Genomic DNA, 7,539 nt, shown 5'->3' on the forward strand with positions numbered 1-7,539 from the left:
ATGAATCTATGGGAAGATGGGGGATATGCATGTTATGCTACTCTTATCAGCTGTCATTTGTGCAGGGCTCTTCTGTGCCCTTTTTAAGCACCAGCGCCCACTAGTGGCAATGGGAAGGGGAACACCCAGTTCATGCAGCACAGCTATCCCCTATAGCAGATGGTGAAGGTGTGTTATATAGGTAGGTGCACAGCCGTAGCATGTGACTGTGAGCATCTGCAGCACATGAACCATTCTTTGTAATCCCCCTCCCCTCATAAGTGACATCTTGTCCAGAAGTGACATTGCTTAGTGGTCCTAAGAGAGTCCACGTGACAATTGATTCTGTAACTTTAAGATAAGAATCCTTATCCTGGTTTATCCTCTCTCTCTCATTCTCTCTCTCTCTCTCTCTCTCTCTCTCTCTCTCTCTCTCTCATCTATCTATCCTGAGGAAGCACTTAGAACAAGTGGGACCTGCAACAAAATGTTGCAGTGTGGAGTGTTCCTTTTCAGAGTTCTAGCCAGCCACCCATGCCCTTTACCAGTATAGTCCATTCCACCCCTGCCCCTCATTTTCCACTGTGTTTGTCAGGGTTCCCCTTATGGTCTGGACCCCCTGAGTAACTCCTTAAGGATCTCTTGGTTCCTTAAGAGTCCCACCTTCCTTCTTTTACTTTCCCCTTTATTTTCGACCTTTATCTTGATTATGCTTATCTCCTTCCTGTGAAAAGCTTCACCTGCTGTTTAAGACACAGGGAGAAAAAACAGGCTTAATCCCCCCCCTTTTTTTTCTTTTGCTAGTCACTTGGCAGTCCTACACACCATTTTGCATCTCAACAAGCAGCAGAGAATGTGGACGGAAAGCAGCAGTTGTGTAGCTGTTGCCTTCAGGCCCAGTTTATAAGCTTTTATTTCCCAACTGGAAATAAAATTACCCAATGAGATGATCTAATTGCCTTAGGCCCTCCTCAGGGTGGGTTGCACCCTAGAATGTACAGAGCTGGATTGTGCAGTGCAATGGGCCAGATAAGAAGAAACGACAACAATAACGATTTTAACACACACACACCCCACACACACACAATTCTTGCAGAAATCCAGTGCAGTGGTTATAAACTCACTTCCAGGGTCTCTTCCTTAGTTCCATTCAGGTAGCATCAAAATTGTCCAGCCTTCTATTATATATATATCTATATATCTTTCCCTCCCACAGCAGTCTACAGAAGTCTACAGAAACATCACCTCACCTGGTTCAGAATCACCTACTCCTTTCTTCAGGTGAAGGCAGATCTCTGAAATAAGTCACTGGCATGGTATGGCTCCATCAGCCATGGGGACTGTGCTTTAAGTTTAACCACCATGAGGGATGGACAAGGTTGCCACATTCTGCTGAGGGTTGCAAAACCTTCATGAATGACCCTTATCTCCCTCCAGTTAACTGTATGGCCCTTTGACTTTCTTCTGCATTCCCTCTCTGAACTGTTTAGTTGACCCAATGGCATTGTACATCTTTCAGTCTTTCCGAATGTTGCACTGGATACAGCTTTAGCCATTCCTAGAGTAAACCCATGGGAATCTATGGGAGTTGAGTAATTTAAGCCCAGTGATTTCCTGTTGTTTCCTATCCGATTAAAGTGACACACTTTAAAGTGACACACAGATGCCCATCCCTCCCAGCTCGGCTTCCGTGGTTGGCATGATTGGGCCCCTGCTGAGGACTAAAACCTTGCCCACTGTCAGCTCTCAGAGCCTCCTGGCTAGGGTGTCCCTCACACATCACCCCAAAAGAGGAAATACACCACCGTGAAAGAGGAAAATGATTCCATAAATTTGCATTCACTTTGCACATGAAATTTTTTATATTTTATATTATATTTTATATTTATGTTATATTTAAAATATGCAAATTTTGAAATAGTTGTCATCATATTCATTCACTTCTTGTGGATTTTAAATTACATAGATTCTCTTCTGATTTTGAACAAAGGATTATAGATACTGGAAGAAACTATAGTGGGGTGCAAAAAGTGTGGGCCTGCAGGCATCCCCCCTCTACCTTATATGGTGGCCTTCCAGGAAAAAATAATAATAAAAAAACTTCTAGGGCAGAGATCTATCAGGTTCTTTCCTCTCCCCCCCCCCAATGTTTCTAGAGAGCAGAGTGTTGAATGTCAGGATCCTTCAGCAAGAGAGTGGGTTAGAGGATTAGAGAGTGGACTCAAATCCTCCAAGTGGGTTACAATATTTATAAAACATAACAGGTATAGCAAAAACTGCATGGTCAAAAACCACTGGAGCAGACCCTGATTTTTTTTTAATGTTTCCTTTGTCTGCTCCTGTTTCCCTCACTCCTTACTCCTTCCCACAGAGCCGTTGATGTCACTTGGCACTGGGTGGAGAGTGAGGGAGGGGCAGTCCAATCGGAGGAGGCCTTGATGTTCACTTTGTCTGCTCCTGTCTCCAAAGTCCAAACAGAACTGAGGTTTCTAGGAGGTGAGTTGGCTTATCCAATCAAAGCAGGCGCCAGGCCTCCTAAATGCTCTTGGGAAGGAGTTGGATTTGAGTGGGGGCTGGGGGGGTGAGCGAGTGTGTTGTATGTTGTAGGGATGTAGAGAAATCTACAAGGGGTTCAAATGAGTTCAAATGTCTTTGAATCCAACCGGCAGATTCTGCAGTGGACCAACTGTTTCCAAGAGACTTGGATTCCATGGACTTGTGAACTGGTTTTTCACTTGGGGGGGTTGCACTAATTTTCATTAGCATAAATGTGGATTAGTGCAAATTTGCATTACACTAATGTGCATCAGCTTTGTCAAGGACCCCCTTAAACCTGAAGTTGTTGCCTCAGATTCAATATTTAAAAATAAAAAAATATTTATCCTGCGATATCGTATTATTTAATCTCCACATTTCTGCACACTGTGCTTGTATTTGTAACACCCATAGGTGGGTGATAAGTACCAACAGAAGTTTCTATTGGATTATAACAAACATCGTCAATGAATATAAGTCACACATACAAATAAATCATTTTGGAATCATTATTGTGGACATTTTTTTTTTTAAAAAAAGGACTCTCTCTCTCTCTCTCTCTCTCTCTCTCTCTGTGGGCTGAAACTCAAAACTTTGAAGAAACAAAGTGGAAAAAAAAACCCATATAATAAAACAGTAAAGACATGGGGGGGGGGAGTTTTTGAAAGCAGATTCTCCCATCTCCTGAGGGCAAGATGGCCATTCAGTACCCCTGTGATAGAAGTGGGGGCTGGAGTGGGGTGCAACCGTGCAAGGGGCTTTCTTAGCCTGAACATGAGGAATTAGATGGTGGGCAGTTCCCCAGGCTGTTCACCTTCTTAGAGTAAAGCTGGGGATCACATTTGAATGTCTCCCTCTGTTAAAAACCACAACAACAGAAAAAAAACCAACCCTCCCTGCAAGTAGAAAATCAGCAGAGCAAGGAATGGTCCATGACAGAACCTTTCCCTTAAAGGGTTACGTTTTTGTTTTTTTTACTGGCAGGGATTCTTTGATTTCAGTGTGGAAGAACATTCAAATGAGGAAGTCTTTGCCAACCTGGTGCCCTCCGGATGTGTTGGATTACAGCTCCCATCACCCCCAGCCAGCATGGGGCATAATTACTGGAGGAGATGTGAGTTGTAGTTCAACACAGCAGGAGGGTGCTTGGTTGGTGAAGGTGGGAACGGGGCATTGCTCACTTGCGGCCAGACGTCGGACAGTCTCCTCTCAAATCCTGGTGTTTTAGCATGTCATTTGCTAAAAGGCATTTTAAATAATATTACATATAATAAAGAAAAGTACCTCTGAGCATGTGCAGACAAAAAACTGCCTCTGAATATGTCTTTCATTTACCACAGGGCAATTTCTGCCTTAAAAATAACTAGTAGAGCTTCTTTGCAAGAGGCAGTCGGCAGGGTTCCTATACAGGCATAAGCACTTGAATCTGTCATTTAACAAGTTGAGCTCTACACTTGGAGAGGAGGAAGCATCGCCCAGTGGTACTATAGGGAGGTCAGAGAAATCCTCAATGGAATCAAATGAGTATACATTTCTATGAATCCAACTTGCAGATTTCACGGCAGATTGGCTTTTTCTAAGTCACTAAGTGTGGATTCTGCACACATGTGGACCAGTTTTTCACTGGGGGGGGGCGGGATTTGTGCTAATTCACATTAGCACTAATGCCTACTTGCACTGGTGGAAGTTAGCACTAATCAGTGGAGGCTGGTGTCTCTGATGCTGGTGGGGCTATGAATCCATTGTTGGCTTCAGTCAGAACCAGCCAGAACTCTAAACAAACTACCCAATGGCCTGAACTCTATCCCCCTCTAGGTCCAGCAGCTTGGATAGCTTCTTTAGAGTTCTGGCTGGTTCTGACTGAAACCCAGATTGGATTTACTGCCCCACTGAAATCAGAGCCACCAGCCTCCACTGGCACTAATGCAAATAACTGCCATTAGAATGAAATTCTGGCAAAAATAAAATAATATAAATCCATTTCCTTCAAAGAACCAGTGATAGACTCCTGGCAATGGACAATATGCAGATGGAACACATTTAACGGAATCGGCACATCCCTAGTGGAACAGCCTCTGCTTTGCATGCAGAGTGTCTGGCGTTTGATTCCCAGCATCTCCAGTTACAAGGGTCTGAGGTGAGCGAAAGACCTCCATCTGAGTGGTACTGCCAGTGAGAGCAGACAATGCTAGGCTAGGTGAACAAGGAGATGTCTGGGCCATTCTCGGAATGAGGTACATTTTGAAAGCTTTAGAGATCATGATTTGTAAGGTGATGGTGGCATCCTAGTCCTGCCCCTAAACTTCAACCGGGCACTCCATTCCCGACTGCACTTGTTCACTTTCACCGAATCACCACTGCTGCAGCGAGGCATTGGTGAGCCCTCCGCTTATTCTCAGATCCTCTCTTCCCACACAGTGCGAGGAAGGAGCGACGACGACAAGGAGGAAACGGCTGCTTGTGATTGTCTATTAGCCGGATGTGGTTCATAAAATTGCTTCCCTGTTCATTTAGTCACAACAAGGAAGATTATATCCCCTTTCTGCTGCCCCTGGACATCCGTCTCCCACTTCCAGCCTCTGCCTTTAGCATGTCACATCAATGTGTGTCATATGCATTTTAGACCTCGGTCTTCAGAAACGGAAATTGATTTGCGGGACAAGGATATTATTCAGGCCAGTCTCTCTCAATCTTGAGTCCTACAAATGTGCTGGGGCCCAACTCCCCTCATCCCCATTGGCCATGCTGGCTGGGGATGATGGCAGTTGTCTTAGAAAACATCTGGAGGCCACAACATTTCGAAAGGCTCTTCTAGGTCAAAAGGGTGTGGTGTTATGGACAGGACTTTTATCCTTTCTTCAAGATGCAACAGATATCTGCATTGGGTTTTCTCTCCCCCCCCCCCCCCGCATACACAGGTTCCCTCCATCAACTTTGCATTTGGGGGCCAGAGCAGGATGGAGTGAATAATATCGATAAGCCAGACCAAGGCTGAGAAGTGGATGTGGCCCAGGGACAGTGTAGGGGGAGTGTGGAGGTCCAGATTGAGAGGCCTGGAGTCCTGCATTTGGCCCACTATGTGTAGTTTTTCTCAGCCCTGCCCTATAAAAACAGCCCATTCCGAAGGTATTCCTCCAAGCACTCTTGAACATGGGGAGAGACACCATGCTTGTCTGTCCTGCCTCCAGTGTCCCCATCATCACTGGCTCCACCTCTGAATGAAAGGTCAGAAGGCGGGACCCCTGCATGTTTGGCTGAACATGGCTAGGCTGTGCCATGCGACTGGGAACCTTTTCTGCTGTGGCCCCCCGGCTGTGGAATGAGCTCCCTAGTGAGGTTCGCCTGGCACCTGCATTATATTCCTTCCGGTGCCCGGTGAAGACGTTTTTATTTTCCCAGGCATTTTAGCATTCTAGACTTTTAGCTTTGCTGTTTTAAATCTGTATTTTAAATCTTTGCATCGCTGCTAGGTTTTATTCTGCCTTTATTCTGGTTGTATTGTTATATTGTGTTTTTATATTTTATATTGTTTTACAGTGTACTTTTTGGTTTTAATTTTTTTGTGAACTGCCCAGAGAGCTTTGGCTATTGGGTGGTATAGAAATGAAATGAAATGAAATGAAATTGAATGAATGAATGAATGAATGAATAAATCCCAATTGCGTGGGGCTCCTGGTCACAAGGAGGAGCTTATCTGTGTTCAGCAAAACATGCTTAGATTCCCGTTTCAGAACTTGCTCTCAACACATGAATGGAAGGGTAGAGCTAGGAGGGGTGGGCATGTTGGGAGGGGGGGGCACCACATGGCCCTGCTCTCCCCTCCAAGTGTTCTTTGAACATGACTTCTGGAGTGGGCTAAGCCAAGACCTTTGCACATATTTATTGAATCTGTTGGGGGTGAAAAGGACTAGGGCTGAGTGAGAAGGGAGCCTTCCCTAAATCCATTGCCCCATTCACAGGGAGGGAAGGAGATTGCTAATCCCTTCCTAGCCCCTCTTCTCAATTCCTCTGTCCATTGCTGCATAGCTCCGCTCTGAGTTCTGTCTCTTGGTCATCTTATAGTGCAGGGGTAGCGATCCTGTGGCCCTTCAGATGTTGTTGGACTCCAACTCCTTCCAGTAGTTAGGAATGACGGCAATTATAGTCAAACATCTAGAAGGCCACAGGTTCCCCACGCCTGAGATAGTGTGACAGGATGTGGGGAATTAGCTTGCATGGAGGGAGATGTTTATAGGGATGTTAGAGAATTCCGCCACGGATCCCAGGGAGGCCAAATTCCAGTGAATTCGGCCCCCCGGAATCCGTGGCGGAATGAAGCAACCCACCCCACCACCCCGCGAAAGCCCCGCAAAATGGAGCCTACCTGGCTGCAGCTCCAGCGGCGGCAGCAGTGGCTCTGGTGACAGTGGCAGCTCCGGCAGCTCCAGCTGCTGCCGGGCTGAGGCTGCAAATGGCGGCCACTACGCCAGCCACCATTTGCGTCCTTGGCAAGCCGTGATAGGCTATGTAAGTATCTATGTAGCCTATCACGGCTTAGGGCAGGGACTAAATGGCGTAGCCACCGCCATTTGCACCCCTGTCGTTTGCCATGATAGGCTACGTAAATATATATGTAGCCTATCACGGCAATAGGAAGGAAGGAACGCAAATGGCAGCCGCCGTAGCCACCGCCATTTGCATCCATGTCTTTAGCCGTGATAGGCTACGTATATATTTACATAGCCTATCACAGCTAAAGACACGGACGCAAATGGTGGCAGCTACGGCGGCCGCCATTTGCGTCCCTGCACAGCCCAGCAGCCAGATGTCCGGCTGTGGGCAGCCCCGGCCAGCAGCTCCATGGAGTCGCTGCGGAGTGGAGCCGGCCGGGGAGGATTCCAGGTGGAGGGATGGAGCGCCACTCCCCCACCGTGGATTGCCCGGCGTGGAGCCAGGTAAGAGTTTCGTATATCCCTAGATGTTTCGTTTCTGAGTGTTTCACATATATGGCCATTATAATTTCTCAATCTTCTCTGGAATCACAAG

The sequence above is a fragment of the Heloderma suspectum genome, chromosome 10, assembly GCF_057233095.1.
Source record: "Heloderma suspectum isolate Gila_16-S chromosome 10, 16-S_ref, whole genome shotgun sequence".
Taxonomy (NCBI): domain Eukaryota; kingdom Metazoa; phylum Chordata; class Lepidosauria; order Squamata; family Helodermatidae; genus Heloderma; species Heloderma suspectum.